The sequence below is a fragment of the Lactuca virosa genome, chromosome 6, assembly GCF_052849685.1.
Source record: "Lactuca virosa cultivar CGN04683 chromosome 6, Lactuca_virosa_CGN04683_v6, whole genome shotgun sequence".
Taxonomy (NCBI): Eukaryota; Viridiplantae; Streptophyta; class Magnoliopsida; order Asterales; family Asteraceae; genus Lactuca; species Lactuca virosa.
Genome location: NC_136431.1, coordinates 9,389,306 through 9,404,059, shown reverse-complemented (window position 1 = coordinate 9,404,059; position 14,754 = coordinate 9,389,306).

Sequence of the window (14,754 nt, the reverse complement as noted above, 5' to 3'; positions counted from 1 at the left end):
GATCAAATACAATCAAAAAACAATGTCTTTTAAGTATGATGCTTGAAGAAAAGGACAACCTTCATACAGCTTTCTATGAAGGCTCTTTACTCTAATTTTTTCTTTTTCTAAGATTATATTAAGGTTTATGCTAACATGACAATATTCTACCTACCCAGAGATAAGAAAGATGCAGCAGCTTGCACGGGAGCATCTCAAAAGAGTGTTAGATGAACAAGAGATGTTCATGGAGTAAAGAGCTTAACAAAATGGAAGCTCTAATTAACAGAACGTGAGAAATAAAAGTTGGATGAGGAGAAAAAAAAGGTGATTGTATTCTTCCTTTTCACCTTAATGGCTTAACATCATCTTTTGTGATTGATATCCTTTTTATATATACAGAATGACGTGCAAAACAACAATCTGCAAATGGCTTCTATTGAGCAAAAGAAATCTGACGAGAGTGTGTTAAGATTGGCTGAAGAGCAAATGGTAAATGTGTAAGAAATTCTTATATGTGTTTATAAGGATGGTTACCTTTCATGTAAATCGGATATAAAATTTTACTTGTGTGTGGAAAAAGATTGGCTTGTTTTTGGACATCCATTTTTCGACAAGGCAGGAATGGAAGCTTATCTAGGAGTGGTTATAATTACTTATTATTTATGTTTAAACAAGTTTCTATTAGATTTTTATGAGTTTAGTGTTTTTTATTACATTTTGTGCATGAGAGTTGTTTATAATTACCTATTATTTATGTTTAAAATAATGTTTCTATTAGATTTTTCTGAGCTTTGTATTTTCCTATTATATTTGAGTGGGTTTAAATATAGAAGAATGTGGATTTTTTATGTAACTATTTTCTAAAAAATAAATGTGATATTTACCAACGGCTTAGTGATAGAAATCCGTCACTAAAATAGTTGTAAATTCCGTCGGTAATATGTTGAAAACATGTTCACTTGGTAATCTGTTGAAAACACTTTCCGTTGGTAATATGTTGGAAAACATATCTGTCGGTAATCTGTTACTATTTACCGACGGAAAAATTTGTTGCTAAAATTTTTTGTAGCCGTTGGAAATCCGTCACAAAGAATTACCGACAAGAATATACCGACAAATTTGGATGTGTTACAGTTCCATCGGTAAGCCCATTAGCGATGGATTACCGACGGTTTTGGCCGTCGGTAATACCCTTTTTTGTAGTAGTGTATATTCACAATCTTTTATTCAAGTAAATAATCTTTGTAAATCCTTGTTTTTATTGTATTCATATATGTATTTATACCCCTTGATAATGAAATTATCTTTTGTCCGGTGAAATCATTCTACCATAATATGGTATCGGCCTAAATGTGATCCCCTCTTCTCAACCCTAATTTGCCGCTATCTTTCCTCTTAAAATTCTTTTAAAATCGATCTTCATCATCTCGACTACCAGTGACTCTACCCAACCATGGCCATTCTTCTACACATGGTTACAATCAAATTAACCTTCTCTAATTATCTTCAATGGAAAAATCAAGTTGTTCCTATCTTAGCTTATCAGAAATTGCTTTCTTTTATTGATGGTTCTTGTACGATACAAGAAGCCAAAATCACGACCGAAGGGAAAACAACAGCAAATCCAGCACATTCATTTTGGGTTGAAACTGATCAAAGGGTAATTCTTCTTTTACAATATTCTCTTACTAATGAATCTATGGTCAAGGTTCTAGGTCACACTACTTCTCGTTCTGTCACACCCCCCGGCCGCCACCGGAAACACCGATGTGCGCGACGTAAATCAGTGATCACAATTATTGAACATATATTGAACGCTTCAAATATAATCTTCTATTATTATCGGAATAGAAATTACATTGTCGATGACTATCGCTAAATCACGACACGCGCCTAACAATTCGGTGTTTACAAAGGTATAGTAAAAACAATGGAGTCTTTTATGCAAACTCTTCTGATATGTTAACAAACATGAGAATACATGCATTAAGATACGTCAACAAAAGATTGCTGGTGAGTTCTACATGTTTTGACACAAAGTACCTTCATAACCAAACGTGTTTTATAAAATTTTATCTGGTTGACCAGCTTTTATAATTCCATACTTTTATGTACCGTCCCCAAAAACCACGATAAAATTTTTCATTGTTAGAAGATATTTTCATAAAATCCATAAGATAATCAAACATTTTTAAAAGATATTTTCATAAACCCTACAACCATCTACCACGTCGTGACCAAGATTTTGTCACGTCGTGGTGGCCCCGAGACAAATCAGCCGCAAAGACTGCCCTTATCTCACGTTGTGAAGGCTAATCCTTCACGTTGTGAGAGTTATTCTGGCTAACTTAATGCATTAAGTTCTTAATCGTCAAGGCCACCCATCCATACTTTCCATAAGTCTTTCCTACTCCCAAAGCATCATAAAAATCGGTGCTTTATGGACATACATGTCTAATGCTTGTCTCTTCCATTCTAGGTCAAAAACATGGAAGAAATGAACTCAAACTTGTGCAAGAGACCAAATATGCCAAAGAACTCTAGATTTGGAACATATACCACCAAAGGTGTAACGTCCCAAAAATTCACAGAAGAATTTTCATTTTTTAAAAACAATAAACCATAGAAATGAGTTGTTCTAGAACATATCAAAGTGATTATATCATTTAAACATCATAGTAAAAATCATAAAATGGCAATGCGGAAAAACACGGGGGCATGATGTACAGTCATGTCGGGCCCTTCCCTTTCGTACTGGAAGTACCTGAAACCATAAACATGAAACCGTAAGCACAACGCTTAGTAATTTCCCCAAAATACCACATACCATACATACAAAATAGATTGCTTTCCAAGTCGGGGGCCAAAACCCAGGTCTTACAAACAAGTGCCAAGAGCCACCTCCTGGTCTTCCATGCAAGTATCAGAAACTTGCATACAACGTGCTGGGAGCCATATTCAGGTCATTCATGCAATGTCCAGGTGCCACCACGTGGTCTTTCTACATAACATAATCCAGTAGGCCGACATTGGTTCCTTCGACCCACAAGTATAATGAGGAGACTCACCACAAACCTGAAGATATACAAAACTCACACACACGTTGCTGCTACGAAAGCTCCTTATACTAAACATATCAAAACCAATCCTAATCAATAAATAGAGTGATAACCCATCATCAAGGTCCATTCTTTATTCTCTTCCATTAAGGGAAAAAGACCATTTTACCCTTCCAATACTAAAACCACCCATCTTGGCCCCAAGCCCAAAAATGGCCTAAGCACACATTTGGGAGTACGCCATGTGTATTGATCGATCACAGAAAAGGAAATGGGTCGAAACCCGTTACACGCTGTGCACCAGAGGCTTATGCCCTACATACTTGAGTAGCCTGCTAACCTTCTTATTAAGCTCAAAATGGCTTAAAAGTAAACACCTAACACCCATATCTGGCTCTTATGGACGTCTTAATTCATCAAGTTCCAGACTTTATGACTTTGCATGGCTGAATGGGATCCAAAAATCAAACCCTTGATCCATAACACACTTTAATAACCTTAAACTCTTGCATGAGTGAGAAATGGCAACAAAGGCTCCATTTTTATCACCCAATATCCTTAGAAACGTCATAAAGCAATAAACTTGAGCTCTGGAGTAGCTTTTACTCACAAGAACCAAAGCATGGGACCAAAAGCATAAAAATATTAAGGCTAGTCTAGATCTAAGCAATAGGACCATAAAGGTCAAGCTTTATACCTTCTGAGGCTTGCAAACGGGATGGAAGTTCTGTATCTTCAAGCTTCAAGCTCACCAATGCTTCTTTACTGGATTCATTCTTCACAAAACATCCAAAAACTCACTCAAAATACTCAAGATCTTCACAAAGAATTTAGGGTTTTGAAATGACTGTTTTAGGGAGAGTGGAGGCCGAGTATGCCTAGCGTACTCAATGAAGTCCTCGTCATATTTAATGAATTACGCCCTACATACACATAGTGTATGCCCCACGTACTCTCTCATTTCGGAATAGCCATCACGTGTTCGCATCGGAACACCCATCACAACGAGTACCCTCATTCGAATCCAGATACTCCCTTTGCGTCTGATCACTCCCATTCGCATCCGGATACCCTCTTTTGCATCCAATCACTCACATTCCCATCCGGATATTCTCTTTCGCATCCAATCACTCCCATTCGCATCCAGATACTCTCTTTCGCATCCAATCACTCCCATCCACATCTAATCGCTCCCATTCGTATCCAGATACTCTCTTTCGCATCTAATCTCTCCCATTTGCATACAATCACCCCCATTCTCATCCAATTGCTCCCATTCGCATCCAATCGCTCCTATTCGTATCCAACAAATTTTCATAGTGAACTTCAACCGGATGCGATTTACAGCAATCGATCTCATCCAGTCATAGCTGAACAACAATCTTCACGTGGCGACACTCGATCTTTTCCAAAAATCAAAATTTTTACTCCTTAACACCCCAGATCAATAAATCAGGGGAAAAGGTTGTTAAAACTCTCCCCAACTTAAATTATATTTCGTCCTCGAAATCATCCTTACTACTTCTTCTTCCACACTAGCCGATCTATACAGAACTTCATGAAATCCAATCACTCCCATTCACATCCAGGGCTAATTTTATTTCAAAAAGATTATCAAATCCCCAGTTTGAGTTCAGACGCCCGAGAGTGTGCCCAAATCACTCAAACCAAGGCTCTGATACAAACTTGTAACGTCCCAAAAACTCACTGAAAATTTTTCATTTTTTAAAAACAATAAACCATAGAAATGAGTTGTTCCAACACTAATCAAAGTGATTATATCATTTAAACATTAGAGTAAAAATCATAAAATGCTAATGCGGAAAAACTATGGAGGATGATGTGCAGTCATGTCGGGCCCTTTCCTTTCATGCCGGAAGTACCTGAAACCATAAACATGAATCTGTAAGCACAAAGCTTAGTGATTTCCCCAAAATACCACATATCATACATACAATAGAGATTGATATGTGTCATCCATAGTCTTACAAATTGCCATTATGCCATGAGTTGTGTGTAACACTTGAAATTTTGTAAGTTTGATGTTTAACCCTCCATATTAAAAAGCATTGCATTTTTCCCTTTTTGTTAGTACGCGGGGCGTACCATAGTTCATGCTTGACGTACTAGCCTGTTATGGTCGCGGAGCTCATCCACGTACGATGGACATACGTGAGCATATATGAAACCTTAATTTTAGGGCTTGTACCCTATATAAACCATTTGATAGCCTCATTTGGCATTGTTTACCCAACCTCCATACCTTTGAAAACCCTAATTCATCCCTTTGCCTTGTGTAGATCTCTTGAGCCTTGGTTTTTAACTTTGGTGGGTTTTGTGCTTCTTGAAGTGGTAGAAGAAGAAGTTGGAAGACTCATTCCTTGGAGGAGAGCTTAGAGATCCAGACTTAGCTCCATCTTTTGGTGACTTTTGAGGTATAAAGTCCATACCTTGTCCACTCTTTACTTTAATCTACCCTTTAGCTTGTTTATGGTCATTTTGGTCCTTTTTGGTTGGTCTTGATGAGCTAAGGCCGTTGTAGAAGCTAAACCTTGTAGATCTGGACGTTTTGAGGGTTCCTTATGCACAAAAATGCAAACTTTATGGTATTTATGGACTCATGCATGTGTTAAGTCATTTGTTAAGCTCTTTTGAGCTATAAGAGCCTCATTAAGCCATGCATGCACGTAACGTTGCCAACTTTACGTGATAAACCACCTTAAGGAAGTAAGATCTAAGTGTTGGATGAAGTCTTAATCGATTAATAGTTGAATAATGGAAGTTGGCCAAGTTGGTGGAGTACGTTGGACGTACAAGAAGGTACGCTTCGCATACAAGCCCTAAAGCGAGTACGCGAAGCGTCCGGGCTGAGTACGCCCTGCGTACTCAGGAGTGGGCTTCGGATTTGTGGGCTTCTTGGTATTGGGCCATGTTGGACTTTAGTTGTCTTGGGCCTTGTTGGGCCATCAGAATTCTATTACTGGGTTGTTGATATTTTATTGGACTCTTTTGGTTGAAGGCCCATGAAAGGGATTTGGGCCCAATTTGGAAAATTGGGCCATATTTGGGCTTTTGGACAATAGGATTAGGCCTTGGCCTAGGGCCAAGTTAGGTAAAGGGTAAAAGGGTCTTTTACCCTAGTTTGGATCTTAGTGTGAGTCGGGATCCAATTATTAATTGGATGTTATTTTGTGATTGATAGCGCAGGAATTTTAGTGGACCAGCAACCAGAGATTTATCTGTGAGATTTAGCAGTGTGAGGTGAGTTTCATCACTGTGTTTAGCGGGTCGAAGGCACCAATGTCGGCCCATAGTTTATTATGTTAGGGTGCTAGATGTATGTGTGACTCTTGAATGTGTATGCATTGATATGAATACCAAGCGGGGCTCGATGCCGCTCGAGGCCCGGTGGCTGTAGTGTATGCTATTATCTATGTGATTGTTGCATGTGTTAGTATGATTATGTTTATATGCTTATATGTGTATCAGGCGGGGCCTGGGGATTGACAGATCTGTAATCTGAGTGGGGCTCGATGTCGGGCGGGGCCCGAGGTCGAGTGGGACTCGATATCGGGCGAGGCCCGATGTGGGGTGGGGGCCTAGTATGTGTTTACTTATGTATGGTATGTGGTATTTTGAGGAACTTGCTAAGCTTTGGGCTTACGGTTTTCAGTTTATGTTTCAGGTACTTCAGGATCGAAAAGGAAGAGCCCGAGATGATTGCAGAGCACACACCACCTTTTTCTGCATTTTGAGATTTACTCAGATATGCTTTGATGTAGTGACATACTTTGGTCTTTTTGGGTTATATGACAATGTTTGAATTAATGTTTTATTAAATCAAAAATGAAATTTTTGGGTCTTATTTTTGGGACGTTACAAGTTGGTATCAGCTAACTAGTAAGTGAATATGCTAAGTTACATATTATGGAAACTAAGTAATTTTAGAAGGTTAGGTTTTAACTCTATTGCGTACCTCTTGTTTGAGTCCAACCGTTGTAGTGTGAGACCTCTCGTTTGAAGAATTATCTGGTTTTGGTGATATGTAATTGTATTCATGAGCTAATTAGAGGAAGTTAGCAGGAGTTCCATTTGCAGCTAATGGCAGATAGTGGTGTGGAGTTTGCCCTAGGAAAACCTAGGATGAGATCTAGTGCAGGGAGCCTTATCTTGACGAGTGTTAATCATATGGATATAAGGTGAATTGGCGGACTACTTCGGGGAGAAGGACCCGATAGCGAGCAGGCGGTGGTTAGCGAATGTCGCTAACACTTTCCGCACCAGTAGTTGTCCCGAGGGGGAAAAGGTCAGACTAGCATCCTGTGTTCTAAAGGGCAGGGAACGATATTGGTGGGAGGGGGTTGGGCGCTCCGTTGATGATGAGGTTGTTGTTTCCATGTCATGGGATGATTTTGTGACCAGATTCAGGGCTGAGTTTGCACCAGTGATCGAGGTGCAGTAGTTGGCGCGGGAGTTTTAGGATCTCCGCCAGACTACTGAGACGGTGGTTGAGATCACCGCGATGTTTTGGGGGAGCGCACTTTTGGTTCAGCAGTATGTGGCGGACGAGGAGATGAAGAAGGCGAGGTATCACGAGATGTTGAGGAGCGGTATTCGACAATTTGTGAGCTGATCCAGTTGCAAGACACTGTAGGATATGATTTCTACGTCCCGAGAGAGGGAGATTGATATTGAGATGGAGATGAAGAGGAAGTCGAATCAGGCTCAGGTTTCAGGGGGATCGCGCAAGAGGCCCAAGGTTTAGGATTCGAGATCGAGAGGCCAGCAGGGTCGGAGCCGCTGTGGGAAGTGCGGCAAGATGCACGAGGGACTGTGTAGGGTGGGTGGTTCGGGCTGCTTCAAGTGCAGACGGATGGGCCATTATAACAGGGATTGTACTGCTACCACCACCACCCCAGGATCTGATCTGATTTTCTTTTATTGCAATCATAGGGGCCACAAGAAGGCCCAATGTCCGAGTTTGGCTACAGCAGGGCGGGTGTCAGCACCCGCTCCCGCGACTCTTCTGATCACTGATGGCTGCCCGGGAAAGGCAGATGCACCTATGGTGAGGAGCAGGGCTTTCTAGTTGACGGCCAAATAGGCTCGCACAATGCCTAATTTGGTGACGAGTATGTATCTTCTCCTTATCATGGGTATTTGGAGAAGACTTGATTTTTGGAGAAGGTATATGCAAATCTTATGAAGATCATACTACGAATGAAATTTCACTAGAGGTATGCTTCTTTTGCTATATTAAAAGATTGATAATACGCATGTGCTTTACTCCACCATAAATTCGTACCCATACTCTGCTGACAAATCCATGTGACAAGCAACCTACACCCATACTTTTACTTTAAACTCATACCTTATCCTTACTTTTTGCCTTTTTGTCTCATACTTTGTGCCACTTTTTCATCTTCCCAACACCCCAACTTATCCCCATATGCTTTAGAAATCAATTCCATGAATTAACACGAAGTTATATCCCTTCCGGTATCAACTTTCATGAAAAAAATGACATTTTTCGTCATCAGCCCTCTCATCCTCAGTGCTCAGCACCGAAGACCTAAAGTGAAACATCCCAAAAATACAGACCACAAATTTCTTTTTTAAATCATTTATAATAAAACCATAAGTCATCCATCATCAAAAAGGAAACCATAAATCGTGTATCTCAGAACATCGTGTCAAAATACCGTATCAAAATCATATGAGAAACTATCAGAGTCTAAACATCCTAGGCTGAAACTGTGGTGTATGCCATGCGATCATCCTGAGCCCTTCCCCTTGCTAGTGGAAGTACCTAAAACCAAAACTGAAAATTGTAAGCACGAATCTTAGTGAGTCTCCCCAACTACCACATACCATACATATATCACATAACATATCTTGGGGCCCGCCCGTGCTACATCGAGTCAGGCTCGGCATCGGCTTTCCTGGCATCGGGCCCCGCCCGGCATCGAACCGTATACAACATCGGGCCCCACCCGGCATCGAGACCCGCCCGGCATCGAGCAGATCTCGGCATACATATACATATCAACAACATATAACATAAGCACATAACCCTAGCATGAAAACATTCCTCGGGCCCCACCCGGCATCAGATCGAGATCCGGAAACATACTAACATTCCTCGGGAACCGCCCCGGCATCGGACTGGAGTCCAGAACATACTATCATAACATATTAACAAGATATTCCTCGGGCTTGCCCCGACATCAGACCTAAGCCCGGAACACATAACACATAACAAACACATGCAAGAATCACAAAGACATCAAACATACAAGCATTCCTCGGGACCGCCCCGGCATCGGATCGGAATCCGGAAAACATATAAACCTACTTTGGGCCCAGCCCGGCATCAGACCGTGGTCTGGAACTACTGCTATCTAAACGGGCCGGCTTTGGTGCCTTAGACCCGTTCCTACTAGAGAAAACTCACCTCGCAAAGCTGTCTGCAAAAAATCGCGGTGAGGATTATCTGATAGCTGCTCAAACGACTCCCTGGCTATCAATATCACAATAATACTTAGTCAAAATCTGATAATCCTTTTCAGGGTAAAATGACCATGTTACCCCTAGTCAAAGTCAACATCCTGGTCAAGATCAAAGTCAAGGTCAACTCCCAGCCAACCCCAACTCGGCGAGTTCATGAACAATTCAGACTCGTGGTCAACTAAGTCAACTCGTCAAGTCCCTTCCCAGGTTTGTCGAGTTCTTCCTGTCATAACATTGGGACATATCGACTTCAACTCATCGAGTCCCTCCTTGGACTCGTCGAGTTCTTCAGCTTTCGAGTCCTAATCTTGTCCAACTCACTAAGTCATCTCCAAAACTTAATGGTTTTACACACAACCAGAAAAGGAGTTAGGGTTCACGACCCGACTCGCCGAGTCCAAGAACAACTCGCCGAGTCCTCCAAGTGACATATCCATTCACTCGATTCTAATCCATCCCAGTGCTTCTAACTCATAGATCTGGATTCCTTAGACTAGTATTACACATAAAGTTGCTAACTTTACGTGCATGCATGGTGTTATGAAGCTAAAACATCCAATCCAAGCCAAAATGAAGGTCTAAGGCATAAAATGGGACCATGGCTAAATAAAGGTGGCAACTTTGAGCTTTTACAGCTCAAGAGTGCCTAGATCTGAAGTCCTTTCATCCCCAAGAGTTCAAATCTCGGATTGACCATTGAAATGGCCCAAAAATGTCAACATACAAGCTAAGAAGGAGATCTAAATGAATAATAGCCAAGGTATAAGCTTTATACCTCTATGAAGACAAAAATTAGTCCTTAGCTCTAGATCTTTGACCTTCCTTCTGCAACTCCAAGCCTTTTGCTTCCTTCTTCTAGCTTTAATCACAAAATGGCAAGAAATAGCTCAAGATCACTCAAGGTTGATTAGGGTTTCGAGATTAGGGTTTAGAGGTGATGGAGGCCGGGATGGAGGCCAGATATGATGCTTAAATAGGGCACAAGCCCTAAAGATTGGGGTTTCATCCAGACTGTCCTAATCGTCGAGTCAGGGCTTTGACTCGTCGAGTAGCTCACTTAAAACTCGCGCATATACAACCTTCTACTCGACGAGTTAGGGCCACCAACTCGTCGAGTAGCCTTTCCAAAATGAATAAAATAACACAGTTAAATGCATACCAGGAACCAGGCGTTACAATTCTCCTCCACTTGTCTTAGACTTCGTCCTCGAAGTCTGCTGCATATGAAAAAAACTCTGGGTAGTGCTCCCTCATCTCCTCCTCGGGCTCCCAAGTCCACTCCGAACCCTTGCGGTGCTGCCATTGCACCTTTACCAACTCCACTCTCTTATTCCTCACATCCTTCGACTTCCTGTCAAGGATAGCTACAAGTCGTTCGATGTAGTTCAAGTTTTCATCAACCTGAATATCCTCAAAGGGTACCACTGCTAAATCATCCACTAAGCTCTTCCGTAACTGAGAAACATGGAAAGTGTTGTGGATCTGGCTGAGATCTGCTGGAAGGTCTAACCAGTAAGCAACCCAACCCACCCAGGCCAAAACCCTAAATGGAAAGATGTACCTGGGGCCCAACTTGCCCCGTTTCCGGAACCGAATGACACCCTTCCAAGGTGACACCTTCAGGAGGACCATGTCGCCCACCTGGAACTCTAGGTCTGAACGCCTCTTGTCGGCGTAGCTCTTCTGCCGACTCTGAGTAGTCTGGAGCCGACTCCGGACCTGCTGGATCCTCTCAGTAGTCTTGAGTACTACTTCAGTTCTCCCCATCACTCTCTGACCGACCTCACCCCAACAGATTGGGGTCCTACACTTCCTCCCATAAAGCATCTTGAAGGGAGGTCGGTCTATGCTGGCGTGGTAACTGTTGTTATACGAAAATTCCACTAACGGAAGATACGTATCCCAACTGCCACCGAAATCTAACACACATGCACATAGCATGTCCTCGAGAGTCTGTATCGTCCTCTCGCTCTGTCCGTCTGTCTGAGGGTGGAAAGCGGTGCTGAAGTGGAGACGAGTACCTATCTCCTCGTGAAACCGCTTCCAAAATCTAGAAGTGAAACGGACATCTCGGTCTGACACCACCGAGACAGGCACACCATGTCGTGCCACTATCTCTCGCACATAAATATTAGCCAACTTCTCGGGTGATATGCTCTCCTGGATCGGGATAAAATGAGCGCTCTTGGTCAACCGATCCACGATGACCCATATCGAATCTACTCCACGTGCGGTCCTGGGAAGGTTGGTAATGAAATACATGGTGATATCATCCCACTTCCACACGGGAATGTCTAGTGGCTGCATCTTTTCGTGTGGTCTCTGGTGCTCGGCCTTGACCTTTCTACATGTCAATCACCTCTCCACATACCATGCTACGTCCCGCTTCATGCATGGACACCAATAATCAGGGCGAAGATCTCGATACATCTTCGTCACCCCAGGATGGATGGAGAACCTCGACTTATGGGCCTCATCCATCACAACCTTCCATACTCCACCCCATTACGGAACCCAGACCCTCCCATGCGGGGTCAGCAATCCTCGGCTAGCATAATCGAACGAGGCCACCCGGCCTACAATCCTCTCACACTTCTGGCGCTCTTCTTTCAGGCCCTCAACCTGTGCCTCTCTAATCTGCTCCAACAGTGGAGTGATCACTGTCATCCTAAAACATATGTCTCTAATCGGATCCGCTACTACCTTGTGGCTCAGGGCGTCGGCCACCACATTGGCCTTGCCGGGGTGATAAAGGATCTCACAATCATAATTCTTTACCACATCTAACCACCGATGCTGCCTCATGTTCAGATTCGGCTGATCCATGAGGTACCTCAAACTCTTGTGGTCCATGTAAATGGTACAATGGACCCCGTAGAGGTAATTCCGCCAAATTTTGATGGCGAACACCACTGCCCCCAGCTCCAAATCATGCGTCGGATAGTTAGCCTCGTGAGGCTTCAGCTGCCTCGACGCGTAGGCTATCACATGACCCCTCCGCATCAAAACTGCACCCATGCCCGTAATGGACGCGTCACAGTACACCACGAAGTCATCTACTCTCTCGGGCAGAGTCAAAATCGGTGCCTCGCACAACCGCTGTCTGAGAATCATGAAGGTCGCATGCTGCTAAGGCCCCCAGCGGAATGTCACCGACTTCTTGGTCAGTCGAATCAAGGGAACGGCGATCTTGGAGAAATCCTGGATGAATCTCCTATAATAACCCGCTAGACCAAGAAAACTCTGAATCCCAGTTGGAAACCTCAGAATCTCCCACTGCATCACGGCCTTTATCTTGGCCGGATCGACCAAAATACCCTTCTGGTTGACGAGATGCCCTAGAAACTGCACCTCGCGTAACCAGAACTCACACTTAGAGAACTTTGCGAAAAGTCTCTCCCTCCTCAGTTTCTCCAGCACCTCCCTTAGGTGCTCCTCATGCTGCTTCCGAGTCTTGGAATAGACCAAGATATCATGGATGAAAACTGTCACAGACAGATCCAGCATCGGTCTGCACACTCGGTTCATGAGATCCATGAACGCGGCTGGAGCATTGGTGAGCCCAAACGGCATCACCACAAACTCATAATGACCATAGTGAGTCCTAAAAGCCGTCTTCTAGACATCCTCGTCCCTGACTCGCATCTGGTGATAACCTGACCATAGATCAATCTTGGAGAAGCAAGATGCTCCATGCAGCTGATCAAACAAATCATCTATCCTCGGGAGTGGGTAACGGTTCTTCACCGTTACCTTGTTCAGCTCCCGGTAGTCAATACACATGCGATGTGACCCGTCCTTCTTCTTCACAAATAGGATCGGGGCTCCCTATGGCGAACTGCTTGGTCTAATAAAGCCCTTGTCTAGCAGCTCCTGCAGCTGCGTAGACAACTCCTGCATCTTGGGCGGAGCCAACTGATACGGTGCCTTGGCTATTGGAGCCGCACCAAGGACTAGGTCAATCCTGAACTCAACCTGCCTCTCCGGTGGTACCCCATGCAGATCCTTCGGGAATACGTACGGATACTCTCGTACTATTGGTACGTCATCCACTGTCGCCTTACCCTTATCCCGGGTATCCATAACATAGGCGATATAACCTGCACACCCCTGCTCAAGGTAGCGCCTAACTCTCGCTGCTGAACATAGAGTCAACCCATGCTGCGGCCTCTCGCCCTGAATCACTAACCCTCCCCCACTAGGAGTCTGAACCCTCACTAGCTGCTGCTCGCAGTCAATCACTGCCCTATTGGGGCTCAACCAGTCCATACCAACTATAACCTTATTCCCTCTCAGGGGAATAGGAACCAGTTCCACTGAAAACTGCCCATCAAACAACTGTTGCGTACATCCGTGGTAAACCCTCGCGACCCGTACCGTCCTATCATCTGCTATCTCGACGTCCAATGGACACTTTTGCTCCCTCGGAGCTCCAACGAATCGCTTTCTAAGAGCGAGCGACACAAAAGATCGGGTAGCCCCCGAATCAAACAGTACCAAAGCAGATATACCGTTCACTAGGAACAATCCTATAATAAAACACATAAACATGAGCGACAGTCAATATACATAAAGAGATAAGGAGAGAATACATACCATTCACAACATCGGGAGCCGCACGTACCTCCTCAGTCATAAGCTGAAAAGCCCTACTCCTCGCTGTGGGTGCCTCCGCCCGGCCTTGACGGCCATCTGTAATCCTCAATGTAGAAGGAGCAGGTTCCGCCACATGTCCTGTCGCTGCCAGAATCGGGCACTGGGCCTTCTTATGGCCCCTATGATTGCACTGGAAGCAAATCAGATCTGAAACTGCTAAGGTGGTGGTGGTAGCTGTACAATCCCTACTCATATGACCGGTTCGCCCTCACTTGAAGCAACCCGAACTCCCCGCCCTACACATCCCCTCGTGCATCTTGCCGCACTTGCCACACCGGCTGCGGCCCTGCTGGCTCCTCGATCTGTGATCTGACACCTTGGGCTTCTTTCCCGCACTTGCTGTCTGCACCCCCTCAGGTTTCCTCTTCCTCTCCATCTCAAAGTCTAGCTCCCTCTCCCGAGCTCTCGCAATCATATCTTCCAGCGTCTTGCAGCTTGAACGGCTCACAAACTGTCGTATGTCGCTCCTCAACATCTCGTGATATCGGGCCTTCTTCATCTCCTCGTCCGCCACGTACTGCGGAACAAGAAGGGCCCTCTCCCTGAA